This window comes from Microtus ochrogaster, linkage group LG2, assembly GCF_000317375.1.
Source record: "Microtus ochrogaster isolate Prairie Vole_2 linkage group LG2, MicOch1.0, whole genome shotgun sequence".
Lineage (NCBI taxonomy): Eukaryota > Metazoa > Chordata > Mammalia > Rodentia > Cricetidae > Microtus > Microtus ochrogaster.
In genome coordinates this window covers 27,598,708-27,614,238 of record NC_022028.1, presented here as the reverse complement: position 1 = coordinate 27,614,238, position 15,531 = coordinate 27,598,708, and positions in this window count along the sequence as shown.

Sequence of the window (15,531 nt, the reverse complement as noted above, 5' to 3'; positions counted from 1 at the left end):
CTCAAGTCATCAAATCATGTGATTAAAAATTATCCCTCAATATCCTTAAATGACTCTTAGGCATTTGCATGCCACCTTTCCTATTTCCACCAAAGAACATTCCCAGCCATTTTCCAAGTGTTTTTCCAAAATCAAGAATCAGATCTGATATCTGAAATTGTGTCCAATTTCAAAGATCGGATCATCACCTAGCATGTGATTAAACTCTTTATGAATAGACTTTGCTGTGATTAAATTGTAAACACCTGCATGATGCTATTTTGACTTGAGACTGTCTTAAAGGAACACTTTATTCTGAGAAATATAGATTTCTTGAAATAAGCATATCATTTTGCAACCAAGCTGTTAAGGAGACACTCTTAATGACCCTTGAAGCTTTGACATACTTACATTTATATGATAACTCCATGTTTTTCTGTCATCCAAATTATATGTTGAACATACTGTAGATATACATTGGTGACCTCAGGGCAAGCAGCTGTCAAATAATTATATATTTTTAATCATTTCTTTTTCATTCAGGTCAGCATGTTTGTTTGTGTTTTAAGAAACCAAAAATTTAATTTAGAAATTGACATGCTCATATTATTTATAGGATGATCAAGCTGATAACATGAATTGGTATGATTTCTGCATTTTCAAAACAAATATGTGTACATTTGACCTATTGTTGAAAGAAGAGATCTTGAGAAGCACGATAGAATGTTTAGCCTTTGACATTCCATTTGGTATGGTAATAATATATGATGACAACAGGAATGGTAATGAAGGCTGGTGGGTCGGCTCAGTGGGTAAAGGTCCTTGCCTCTCAGCCTGATGACCTGAGTTCAGTCCCTGGAACCAACATTGTAGAAAGGGAAAACTGGTTCCCAAAAGTTGCCCTCTGACATCCATATACGCAGCATGGCATATGCACACACACACACACACACAAACACACACACACACACACACACACACGCACACAACACACATTTAATAATACTGGGAGCAAATGTTGTAGATGCATGTCTTGCTAATAATAGAGACTCTTGCTAAATGATGGGCATGATCATGTGTTTAATCACCTTGCATCCCATCCATTTATGTGGCCAGTTGGAGGCAGCAAAAACAACTCTAACTAGTTACAGTGGAAAGGGTTAAACGCCACTCACGTGTTCATTAACTTGCATGATCATTGAAAAGGAAGGTAGCCTTGGCCACAGTTGGACTTTGGGAGTATCTCACAGCCCCTGCAACTTCATTGCCTCTCACAATAACAGGGAAAACTACGCTGAGTCCGCCTACTCTCCATCACTGAACTCAGCTCGCTTTTTGTCTCATTTGAATGTCTCTGAGAGCAGACACTTCTATCGTCAGCTCTAGACTGACATATTAACAATATAAGAGCGGTAACTGTTGAACTATTTTGCATGCTGCTCCAGGATGGACCATTTTCCCAGCAGTATCTAGAACATGGGTTTGTTTGTTTAAGTGTCTGTGTGTGTGCTTGTGTGTGCATGGGTGCATACATGTGTACATATATGCTAATGAAGGCCAGAGGATAACCTTGGGTATTCTTCCATAGGAGTTGCCCACCTTGTTTGTTAAGTTAGCATCTCTCACTGACAAGGCTAGGCTGGCTGGGCACCCATGTAGGCTCCCCATTTCCACTCCAGGAATGCATGATTACAAACGTATAAAACCACGCCTAGCTTTTCCTGGGAGTGTGGGGGTGGAATGCATGTCCTCATATTTGCAAAGCAAGCATTTTTTTTTCTCAGCTGAACCACATCTTCAGTCTCCATAGATGATCTAGAAGGAAGGAGGTTGGAATGGAAATTGAAACTTAACCTACCGCTTTTGAGACAGCCACTTAATGAGCACACTGCAGAGAGATCTTAAGGATTCACTAAGTGACTAGTTGAGAGGAATTTGAGGTCCTTTCAAAGACTGTAAGGACATGGGCCATATCTTCTCTCTATATGTGGTATTCCTGACCTGGTAGTTATCCTTTTTGCCTTTCTCCACCTTTCTTCAGTAGCCAACATCCATCTATAGATTAGTCTGTAACTTTTAAAGTCCTGAGGGTATTAACTTACAAATTTGTAATGTTGTTCCCTTACCTGAATTGAGAGTGTGCACTGAGATTTTTGTGAGTACGTTTGTGTGCACTTTCTATAGAAACTGACAGTTAAATATATTTGGCAGTCCTAAGAGGGACTGGCCATTACACATTACAGTGTGATTATGTGGTGAAGTTGCTTTCCTCTATATCCATCCATCTATCCACCATCTCTCCATCCATGCATCCATCATCTCTGCAGTACTAGGGCTCAGATCCCTTCCTAATTCATGTGAGCAAAACTCATAGAAACTAAAGAAGCACACACAGGGCCTTCTTGGGTTTGCATTAGGTCCTTTGGGTATGGAACTTTATGCTTCCAGTTCAGTGTTTTTATGAGATTCCGAGTGAGTAGTTGAGTGGTTCTCAGATTCTTGGGCCTTCTCTTGGGCTCTTTTCCTTGTATTAGTTTGTCTTGTCCAACTTTGATGGGATGGATTTTGTTTTACCTTATATTTTATTTTGCTATATTTTATTATTATCACTTAGCAGCCTGTTTTCTAATGAGAGACAGAAAGGGAGTGGATCCAAAACTGTATTTTGTATATAACAGTATTTTGTGTGAAAAAGAATAATTTTCAATAAGAGGAAAAAAGAATTGAAAATAAGCTGAGCTATGGACAGGAAGCAGTAGCATGACATTCTCTCTCACTGAGACCCTTGCAACTACTGTTCTAATTTTTGTCCTTACGAATGTAACTAGGTACCTCAGGAAAGGAAAAGAGGATGGAGACATGGCTCAGTTGCTAAGATCATTTGTTACTCTTCCAGAGGACCCAGGTTTGTTTCTCAGCACTCACATCGAGCATCTCATAGCTGACTGTACCTGCATTTCAGATCTAATACACTCTTCTGGTCCCTGCAGGAACTATACATACGTGGCATACATACAGGCAAGAAGGCACACACACACACACACACACATACACACACACGCACACACGCACACACGCACACATGCACACATGCACACATACACACACGCACACACACACTCAAATAAATATTTTTACAAAGCAGAACAATTCTGTGTTCTGTGACCCGTTTGTGTGTTTCACTTAGCATAATGGTTCTCAGGGTTCATCTAGGCTGCAACACGTACCAGGATTGCCTTTATTTTAAAGACTTAACAATCGCCTATCAAAGGAACAGACCACGTGTTGCCTGAGTGTTGCTCACTGGCAGAGCACTTGTCCTGAATGCCCAAGGCCACCGGGTTCAATCTCAGTTCGGAAAACTGAACACAAACAAAAGGTACACGTAATTACCTTGTTACCCACCTGATTGCTGATGGAAACTGGCTTTGCTCCCATGTTTTCACTTGTAAATAACATTGCAATGCGGCTACTGTTCACTTGGAAGATTTTTTTAACAACATGATTTTCAATCTATTTGTATTTCTTTGTTTAAAATCTCTTAGAGATGATACATATTTGGATCATTTTATTTGTATGCTCTCAATGGAGATTTTAATTTAGTTACATTCAAAACAATTCTATTTTCTACCTGTATTTGTAGCTTTTTGTCCATTTCCCAAATTGTTGCCTTTTTGCTTGGTTAACTTTTATTATCTGCAGTGGGATCTCTTAATTTAATCCTTTCTTACATGTTCATTCTATAGATATTTTCTTTGTGGTTGACGTGGAAATTATATCTAATTGCTAAAATTATCAATAATAAAACTCTCCTCTCTTAACAGTAGTATGGTTATTAATATCACAAACTTAACAATTTTTAACATTGTAGGTCCGAAGCTCAAAACATATTTATTGAGTTTTATGCATTGATTCTTTAAATATGTAGAAAACCAAGTGAGAAGATTATAATGATAACCATGGTAGTACCAACTTTTAGACTGGTAATTATTTTTAATGTATTTGTCTTAAGTCATGTAGGGAAAATAATGGATATAAACATGTCAAACACTATTAGCCTTTTTTCTTTTTTCCTTTCTTTTCCTTTCCTCCCTTCTTTCCTTCCCTCCCTCCCTCCCTCCCTCCCTCCCTCCCTCCCTCCTTCCTTCCTTCCTTCCTTCCTTCCCTCCTTCCTTTGTTTTTTTTGGAAACATTGTTTGTCTGTGTAGTCCTGGCTGTCCTGAAACTCTCTCTGTAGACCAGGCCAGTCTAGAACTCAGATTCACTTGCCACTGCCTTGTAAGTGCTGGGTTTGAAGGTACACACCACCACCCCTGGCTAAACTATTAGCTTTTCTAATTGCCCATGTACAGGTCATTACCAGTTGCAGATCATGGCTTATGGGTTCTGGGTCCCTGAAGCTTTTCTTTAGCTAGGAATATCTTCATAACTCCTCAGGGCTTTTCTTTTGTTCTTTCTTTCTTTCTTTCTTTCTTTCTTTCTTTCTTTCTTTCTTTCTTCTTATTGATTCTCTGTGGATTTCACATCATGCGTTCTAATCCCACTTATCTTCCCATCTTCTCGAATGTGCTCTGTGTCTTTGCAACCTCCCCAAAAATCAAAACCAAATTGAAAACAAAAAACAAGAAAAAGCAAAAACAAACAAAAACCAGAAAAAAAGAAACTTATTGTGGAAGATATAGTGTGGTTGTCTTAATTAGGGTTACTACTGCTGCGAAGACACCATGGCCGTGGTATCTCTTATAAAGGAAACATTTAACTGTGGTTCAGAGATTACAGTTAAGAGGTTGAGCATGGTGGCGTGCAGGCAGGCACGGCGCTGGAGAAATAGCCAAGTGTCCTACGTATAGCAGACAACAGGAAGTCAACTGAGAGTCACCTTGTGTGGTATCCTAAGTATAGGAAGCTTCAAAGCCCGCCACCACAGTGACATTTTTCCTCCAACAAAACCACATTTCCTCCAACAAGGCCACACCTCTTAATAATGCCATTTCCTTTGGGGACCATTTTCTTTCAAACCACCACAGTGGTCCATTGAGTCACACAGTTTACCCTCCAGTCCATTCTTCTTCACTCACAAGTGTTCATTGCCACAAATCATAGGTCTGACTCAAGGCCTCTGGTTTCATGGGCTCTCGTGGGGCTCATCCTGGATGTCCTGTTGTTGTCCTGTGTCATGGAGGTCCTGCTGTTTTGGATCTGTAGGTTCATCCCCTTGACATGCTCTGACAGTTCATAGACGAGGTGGATGTTAGGGTGGGCCAACTCGGTTCTGGTTCTGGGTCAGGGAGGTTAGGTGGGTTGGGCAGCTCGTTAGCTTTTCCTCATCCTCACTGCCCAGACGAGTTCTCCAGCATTGCCTCAACTAACTCCTTTGATGCAGCCTACAGCTCTTGTGACCAGTTCTTCTGCTCTTGGGCCCTCAGATCCAGGCCCCCCTAACTTATATCTCCAGAGCCAGCTCTATTGTTTTTCCCAGGCAAGATGCAGGGTCCTCTCTTCTGATTGTTGTAGGGGGAAATATGAGAGGGTGGTGGGGTCAGCTCTCCTGCTCTCATGCCTCTCATACCACACCTGCACCTCTGAAAACAGGGTCCACTCTAGCGTGCTGCCCAGGCGGGGTGTAGGGTTCAGTCTCTTGTATGCTACCGCTGGTGTGAGGCAGGCTTGGTTCTCTCACTCTAGAGACTCTGGGGCCAGCTCTCTTGCATCCCATTTGTAGCGAGGGGTGGAGGGGGAGGGCATCTTTCCCTCATCCATGCCACCACATGGCAGACAAAGGTCAGGGTGGAGGTCAGCTCTCTTCCTGTACCACCACTGTAAACACAGCTACAGAGTCTTCGCTAATACTGTTGGAAGCTGAGATCCAGCAAAGTTTAACTGTAATTCTCTGGAAGTTTGAGATCTTCCGTGGACTCCAGAGTTCCAAAATGGCTATGCTGGAAGATCCTACTCAGTTGTTCACTTTAAGTTCTATTGTGAAGATCTTAAAAGTATGCTCCAACAGATGGTTGTCCACCACGCAGGGCTATTCTTAGATGGGAAGCAAACACTACAGTGAGTTAAACCTGACCTAAGCCTTCTATCACCAAGGCCAGTTGGACTGTGACTGAAAAAGCATGGGATAAAACTGGACTCTCTGAACATGGCGAACAATGAGGGCTGATGAGAAGCCAAGGACAATGGCACGGGGTTTTGATCCTACGTAATGTGCTGGCTTTGTGGGAGCCTAGCCAGTTTGGATGTTCACTTTCCTAGATATGGACGGAGGGGGGAGGACCTAGGACTTAACACAGGGCAGGGAACCCTGACTGCTCTTTGGACTGGAGAGGGAGGGGAAGAGGAGTGGGGGGAGGGGGAGAAGGGTGGGAGGTGGGGAAGAAGGGTGGGAGGAGGGGGAGGGAAATGGGAGGCTGGAAGGAGGTGGAAACTTGTTTTTTTTTTTTCTCCTTTTCTCAATAAAAAAAAAAGAAGTGATATCTTCTTGGTAGAAGGGAGGCCAACAGCATCACAAAAACCATTCTTTTCTAAACTCAGAGGCTGAAGGTCATCTTTCCATCACTCTAACAAGTACCCTAGACAATCAATGTTCAAAGAGAAAGCTTGGCTCACGTTTTGCAGGACTACAGTCTATGTAACATTTGGACTGTGTTAAGGCTGGTGGGAATGAATATGTGTGGTGGGGCAAAAGCACTCCTCTGATGACCAGGAATGAAAGAAATAACTGGGGTCAGGATCCCATGACCTCCTTTAACTATTCCAATGACTCAACGACCTCCCTCTAGGCTTTGTCTCTCCCAGATTCCATCTCCCCATGATGCCACCTGGCTATCAAGTCTTTAGTACATGTGCCTTGGGGGACTTTCAAAACCCAGACTATCATACTGAATAAAAGGTTTCGTTTTCTGCAGTTGTCAGTCAGATGACTTTCTTGACAATTAAATTTACTGAAGAATTTTATAGAGAAGGGAGAGGGACTTGAACAAAATGTCCAGATGTCATCTGTTAAAAAATGTTTTATGGAGACAATAAAAAATAACATCAACAAGCACTAAAATTTTAATTAAAATATGATTTACAATGCTGCTCTGCCCCACTACAAGCATTCTTATTGGTAGAAAATAACATTGCTCATATCCTTAGGACACTCGAATACCCCATTTGACTCTTTCAGTCTCCCACCCAGAACTGCACTCTGCTCTCTTTTCTATGCCCAGGAGCATGGAATTCTCTTCAGTGCTTCCAAATCCACAGTATCAATCCCTCCCTTTCATTGCTGGCTCCATCACTAAATAGATGTATATTATGTTCTCTTGCCTTCTGCTCTGAATATTCCAAGTATTGCATTTCTGTCAATTCATTGATTGAAGAGCTTCCCTCACAGAATGTTGACAGCTGTTTCAGGCATTTACTAAATAACTCGGGTAACAGCTGCAAATGGATTGGCTAAAGAAGATTTGGTACCATGTCATTAACATTCATCAGATTCACCCAGTTCCATTGAAAAACCCCTTCATCACAAAAGTTGACTAGCAGGAAGCGGCTCTCAGGAAGCTTGCTAAGAGTCCAAACAGGACTGGCTAGTGCTTAGCTCTCCACTAGCTGGCTTGGAGTGGAAAGCATTGATATGCTTGCTGTCAAGTAAGTTAGAATGCTGTCTATAACTAACTTTGTCTCTTTTGTCTCCTTTGTCCATGTGAGAAAAATACGGAGAATTAATATGTGTACTGCACACACAAATCCAGGGGTCTGGTTCACTGAGGAGGATGCTGGTTTCATATAATGCGCTATAAAGCCCTTGTACTTGAGCACATGGAATTCCCCAGACATACAGTGGAAGTGACCTCATCACCTCACTCATTAGCTTTCTGAACACACAGGACTGTCTTCATGGGAAAGAAAAACATATATCTTAGTCACCATGAAGCTCAAAAGTGTACTAAAATTCTACAAGTAAACATCCAAATACTACTGATAGATATTTAGTGTGGTGTAATGAGCATTTTTTCATTCTTCCTAGATGTTTAATATAATGTTATTTGAATGTATAATTCTTACATAATTGTAAGAATAAATTTTAAATTAAAATACATAAAGGACAAGCTACTTTCAGAGGTTAAAAAAAATCCCTGATCTGTCAACTATCATAAAAGAATCTTCAGTTTGAAAGGAACCTTCCCAGGGGCTGATTCCACAGATCGATAAGTAGATATTACAGTTTTTGTTGTGTAAACAGTTCAAGGATTTTAAAATAATTTGTACTCTTTAAGAGAGGATTCTCAAACATGGATTTGTATTAAAAATGATGATATGTGATTATTACTCAAGCTGAAAAGATGAATATCTGTATAGCAAAACTTAATATACATAAGGAATAGAACGGTGCATTTAACTCAGTCTGTCAGGTTTCCGGATAACGGAATTTGTTCAGACGACTCGGCCAATAAGAATTTATCTATCCTTGTTGTTTTAGTTAGGTTTCTATTGCTGTGAAGAGACACCATGACCACAGCAACTCTTATAAGGGAAAACATTTAACTGGGCCTGGTTTATAGTTTCAGAGGTTTAGTCCATTATCATCATCATGGCTATAAGCACAGTGTCATATGCACAGACATAGTACTGGGGAGGCAGCTGAGAGTTCTAGACATCTGGATCCACAGGCAAGCAGGAAGAGAGAGTGACACTGAGTCTGGCTTGAGCATTTGAAACCTTAAAACCCACCCCCCCAGTAACATACTTCCTTTAACAAAGTTGTGCCTGCTCCAACAGGGCCACAAGTCCTAATAGCACCCCTCCCTAAGGCCTATGGGGGTCATTTTCATTCAAATCACCACACTCATCTTTTCACTTTGTTTAAACAGCTCAGGGCTTCTTTTGAGCACTGCTCCTCTGCTCAGATTTTTCCCATTTCTTGGGTTGGGTATTGACCTCATCTTTGAGTCTTTCTCCCTTTTTTTTTGAGCTCCTCTAATGCACTGGACCTAGCTTCATTCTGTCATCTAGTCTGTGAGCCCTTGACACAGAGCACAAGACATTTTTCAATTGGCATGATGGCCTTCTTAATTTTTACCTCCTATCACTGACTAATGGTTCTTTGCTTCAGCAGCCTTACTGGGGTACGATTGACATACATACACTGTACCTATTTAAAGAATACAACTTGATGCATTTTTTCTGGAAAACGACCATACTGATTTCCAAAGTGGCTGTACAAGTTTGCACTCCCACCAGCAATGGATGAGTGTTTACCTTTCTGCACATCTTCTCCAGCATAAGCTGTCATCAGTGTTTTTGATTTTAGCCTTTCTGACAGATGTAAGATGGTATCCCAAAGTCATTTCAGTTGCATTTCCATGATGATAAAGGATATTGAGCAATATCTTATTATGAAATAAATAAATATCTTTCAGCCATTTGATTTTCTTCTCTTGAGAATTCTCTGTTTAGATCTGTACCACATTTTTTAATAAGGTTATTTGGAATTTTGGTGTCTAGTTTCTTAGGAGACATGGAGTTGGTGAAGATATATTCACATTTGGTAGGCTGCCACTTTTTCTTATTGACTGTGTCTTTTTTTTTTCTTTAACAGAAGCTTCACATTTTCAGGAGGTCCCATTTATTGATTGTTGCTCTGAGAGTCTGTGCTACTGATGTTATCTTTAGGAAGTGGTCTCCTTGTGCCAATTCATTCAAGGCTACTTCCCCCTTTCTCTTCTATCTGGTTCAGTGTACCTGGCTTTATGTTGAGGTATTTGATCCATTTGAACTTGAATTTTGTGCATGAGGATAGATAAGGATCTATTTGTATTCTTCTACATGTAGATATCCAGTTATGCCAGCACCATCTGTTAAGGATGCTTTCTTTTTCCATTGTACAATTTTCACTTCTTTGTCAAAAATCAGATGTTCATAAATGTGTGGATTAGTAGCAGGGTCTTTGATTCAATTCCACTAGTCCACATGCCTGTTTTTATACCAATACATAGTTATTTTTATTATTGTAGCTCTATAGTAGAGCTTGAAGTCAGAAATGGTGATGACTCCAAAAGTTCCCTTATTATACAGGATTGTTTGGGCTATAATGGGATTTTTGTTTCTCCATATGAATCTGCGATCAACCTACACTCATGTTTTCAAGTCATGGCCCTTAGACCTTGTTTTATTTTCTGTTGCACAATTTTTCCTGGGAAGACATGCATGAACCCCTGTTGCCTAGATAGAGCACTAACGGACCAAGTTCCACACAAGCCTAGCTTGGTGAGACAACAGGTTGGTTTGGAGTTATTTATAGGAACATGAACGAGGAGTTAACTTAGAGGAACTTGGTGAACCTCTAGGGGCTACAAAACTGCAAACCCCACCCCAGCATGCACGGCGATTCATAAAACCATAGCCCAGGAGCTCCTTGCTCACCTTTTTAGGTGGCTCTACAGAAGTGTCCCTCTTCCCCTGCAGTTTTCTATAAGCTCAGGGAAGCTCCTTTTGGTCCTGTTGTTTTCTGAGCTTCACAGTTTTATAAGTTCACTTAACTTCCTGGGTGTTACTAGCTTTCTTCCTCCCTCCAGGAAGGAGCATTTCTATTCGTAGGACACTGCGACACAGTACTCTCTTTGGAGAGAACATTGTGTTTTCCCTTGGCAGAGGTCAGGATGCGCTGGTTTTCTAGCATCGATGTGTGACTATATGCTAGAAGATCGCTGGCCAGGAACATTCTCCCAAGCTCAGGACCCAGAGTTTCCATTAGAGGTCTTAGTTACATAAAAGAGATAGAGATGTGAGAAGGGAATGCTGGTTAGATTCTGAAACCTGGGTTATTACTTGGACTATAGAAAAAGACTAAAGCTCACGAGAGAAAGATGCTTCTACTTTTATTTACTTATTTATCTTTTGAGATTAGAGCCCAGTATGATCTACAATTCATGTCTTAACCTCTAGAGTCCTAGAATGACAGATTCAAGCCCAATGCAAAAAGGTTTTTAATGAAGGAAACGGCTAATGAACAATTTAAAGTTTTACTATGTAAATATACAGCGAGCCCCATCTATAAACTTTTATAAAATATACACAGTTGTGGGCTGACTGTGGTTCCTCTTCAATTCACATTGAGAAGACAGTGACCTCCTAAGCCCTAGCACTTCAAATGACAAGTCTTTAAGTTGATAATTGTACTAGTTTTCTAACCATTGCCTTGAGAAAAATATCATGACCAAACAAAATAGCTTGAGGGAGAAAAGGGTTTATTTCAGTTTATAGTCAGTCAAGAAAAGAAGCCACACGGATAATGAAGGCAGAAACCTGAAGGCAGTAACTGAAATAAAGTCCACAGAGGAACCCGGCTTACTGGCTTGCTTACCATGAACTACTCAGCTGTTTATACAACCAACCTGCCCATGGGTGGCACTGTCCACAGTGGTCTCAGCCCTACCACATTGACCATCAGTCAAAAAGAATGCTCTCACAGATTCACCTACAGGCCACACTGAGGGAGGTGTTTTCTCAGCGGAGGGACCTTCTTTCCAGATGATTTCAACTTGTGTCAAGTTGGGTGGGAGGCACAATAATTAAATTCAAATTGATTAATTAAGTGATCTCCAGTACAATATGTCTGTTGTTCTTTTAAGAAAAGACTAATGTAAACACATGCTTAGTGGGTGATCACGTGAAGGCACAGGAAGAAGACAGTTATACAGAGTGAAAAACCCCAAGAGAAAAGGATCCTACTGACTCTTGACTTTCAGCTTCCCGGATCAAGGGGAAATGCATTTCTGTTGTTCAAAGAAACTAGTCATGTTACTTCCTAATGGCGTGCTTAGCAATCTAACATAACAAGATGTAGTTAGTGAGGGTGACTCAGTTAAGGGCATGCATGGCTTGTGAGCAGAAATCAGGTTAGCGCAGAGTCCCAGAGCAGAGGCAAGCTGTTCAAGGCAGCATCCTAGAGTTGAACACCACCTTGAGAAGGCAAAGAATCTGTGAGATGCTTCAGGAGAGATTTGTGCATGCCTGGGAAGTTCGGAGCATGTTGTGGAGACTCAGCTGTCACATAGACCTCCGCCACACTTTGAGGATTCAAAAGGAAAACCTCTTCTCCATAAAAGCAGCTTCCTGCTTGCCTGCTTCTGGCTGGTGACTACAGACTGAACCTTTCCACTTCCCAGTCTGGTTGCCCCACCTATACTTCCTGCCTAGCTACTGGCCAAGTAGTGCTTTATGAAACCAATACAAATGACAAATCTTTACAGAATACAAGAGCATTCTCCCACAGCAACACTTCCTGATGTAGGAGACTGGAATCTACTTTGGCAAATGCTTGCTTAAATGAGGAGTTAGCAACAGAGGTTTATGAGCCAAACCCCACTCAACTATTTCAAATACCACATCACTCTAGCCAGAGCTAGAGATAGAGAGTTGGAAGAGAGTTTCTAAAATCTAAAATGGTCACTAAACTTTACTGAAATGAATGAATCAATCCCATAACAAAGAACACTCCCCATCCAACCCCCACCCACAGCCACACATTCAGAAGATGAAACTACTCTGCTGCCAGGGGTAAAGGCCAGGAAGATCATGGAGGGTGGTTTGTATTCTAGCAGTGTGAATCGCTATAAACTAAACCCTGGCGATTTGCAGGTCCTCACGTGTTCCTCATCTACTTCCCTGCTGGGATGTTCTTCTGACTGCCTCCACCTACAGTCTCAAGCTTCAGATCTCCCCTCTATTTGCCGTCACCTCATCTCCTCACTTATTTCCAGGCTCCCCCCTTTCTACCTGTTCTCAGCTCTTAAATCACTATCGCGAAACCGAAAGGCATGCTACTTTGTAAAGAGTATGGATTTATTTAGGGGGGGGGGATCCTGGAAGTGCAAGATCCAGAGGGCACAGTGTAAGCTTTGATGAGCCCTTCCGGATTGCATCATGCAGGAGTGTGTGGCTCTAGGTGTTGAGTTTCTCTCCTGTCTACAAGGCCAGCAGAATTCAATGATTGTATCATGGGGCTGCATCCCGGTGCTCGATTTAATCTAATCACTTTCCAGAGACTCATCTCTCAACACGGTCAGGTTGCATTTCTGCCCTCTCAATACCATTGACATGAGATTTTGAGGCTCAGACATTTTTGTGGGTCCTGGGGAGACAAGATGTAGTCATACTGTGGGGTCTCATGGAAGCTAGAACTTCCCTTTGGGTTTCATGCTGACCCCATCAGCTCTTCCCTTTCATTTAAAAATGTCCTACTGCCTTGTGGTTACCAAGGACACTGGTAGCACTATCATTAGCGAGAGGTTTGCTTTCATCTATATATGCTTTAAGAATTCCCAGTCATGCGTCTCTCAAGTGCTTCCTTCCTGTGCTCCTAATGAAGGTTTAATCTGATCAACTGCTCACGAAACTTCCTTGGGTAGAATCCAATCCAATACTCATATCATACGCTCAAGTTCTTTACTTCAGCAATTGTAGTCTTCAAACCGCTGTGTTCCTCTGCTTGCTTTCTTTTAAAAAAAGAAGTGTTGAATATAATTTAATGTATTTTCAAGAATGAAAGAAATATGAAACATTTCACCAGAGAGATGATAAAAATATAAATCTGATAGGGGACGGTCAAATCAAAGAACCTCAGACACCCCACAGACATAAGATTTTTATAGCAATACTGCCATGCTAGTGGTGCATAAATTCATTTGATGGAACTCTTGGGCTTGTTTCATTATCAAATGAGAGTGAATGATCCATATATCATCCCAGACAACACTTTCTTCTCTTCCTGCAGTGCTGTGTGGTGACGGAATCCAGGGCCCACACTAGGCAAGTGCTCCGTCTCTGAGTTCCAAGCCCCATCCCTGACCTAGTTTAGTCTTGAACAACTAATCAAAGTATGATGTTGGTGATTTTTTTTCTAAGTTAGATGCTCTTAATCATATCCAGGAGGTAGAATTCAGGTTTTAGTTTGTTACAAGTTGATACTTTTTATTATGATTAGATAAACGTTTTTAATCTATACTTTCTAAAACTAATGAGGTGTGTGTATCATAGGCTGATGCTATTGGGCATGCTACTGATAGTGATTGCTTGACGTGGAGAACTTTCAATCCCCACTCTTCGGTCTGCCCGTAAATAGATGCCTTAAATGGTCCTGTGATAAAGGGCCACGACTGAAAGCCAACAATTTCCTTTAGATCCTCACCGAGATTTGATAATTCTCCCCCTTGTTTCTTAAAAGCGATACTGATGAAAGATTACTCCAAGCCGGGTCACCTCAGTCTAATCTAATGATCTGAACAACCTACACAGACTCTCTCTTGTCAGGTATCTGGCTCTTCCCTCTGTTTTTTTTTTTTTTTTAAGGCTGCTGCTGAGTTTCATCTGCCTACTTACCCCCACCCCCACCCTGTGCTATGTATCCCATATTCTGGAATTAACACTTTTATGCTATTGTTTCCCCATAGTATGTATTTGAGTAAAATGTACACTGAATTCACCATGGATTGTTTTTCATTTTAGAAAGAAAGGAGTCTTTCTGGATCAGTGATCCCTAAGATGTGCAAGTCAAGGAGCAGTCAGAGTCATAGCCCAAGCTGGCATGTACTCTGTGGCAGAGACCCTTATATGTGTTGTGGGGTATTCACCAGAGAAGACAGCTTGACCATGGGTTTCAGTCAGTAGCAAGTCTTTATTAGCAGGTTGGTGACCACACTAGGTGTTTGAGACTCCAGTGTCACCCCAAGCCTTTCTCAAGATGAGCATTTAAGCATAAAAACTATGTTCTGGGTTAACATACTTCAGTCAACAAGAACAGTTAGCCAGAAGCAGAACTACAGAAGCCAAAAAGCAAAGTTAATACATTTAGAGACTTTCCCAGAACTATGGACTTTGATGGATTGATTAGGCCTTTGTTTTAGTTTTGGCAGGTGGTACTGCCTATGCGATGAGTTTTACAGCCTGAATGGTGCTTTCACCATGGAGTCAGCTGTGATAAGGCCTCAGGGTCTACTAAGTTCTAGGTTACTGTTACATGGAAGTGTTCTCTTACCCATGTCTTCTCTCTGGACACACAGATAGATGTTGGTCCTGCAGCTGGTTTATAAACTCTGAACTCCGTCCTTCTTTCCTATATTTTTTGTACCTGCTGTCTGGTATCACCTCTCAGCTTCTAGAAGCTTCTCAACCACCTGAATCCAAGGAGTGCCAACAGTACTTATATAGACAGTATAAACACAGGAGGCGGCCTTACCTAGAACTGGAAAGACAGAGGAGAGGGCCTGGGGTTCCAAAGATCTAAACCCGGGCCTGTGAGGAGGAATGTGCGCCAGGTATCTCAGAAGAGATAAAATGAAATTGGTTGAAGTGTCATGGGCTTTCCCCCACCCACTGTGACATGCCTGTTGCTGCTGCCCTTGCTCTGCTCAGGTTTAGGCAGTCGCACTGGTGAGGCTTTATGGGTGTAGCATCACACATTCCCAGCCAAACTCAGTTTTACGGCAGTCACACAAGACTTCTCTGACTTTTACGGCCTTTCTGCCCTCTCTTCTGCAATGTACCGTGGGCTCTCCCCCG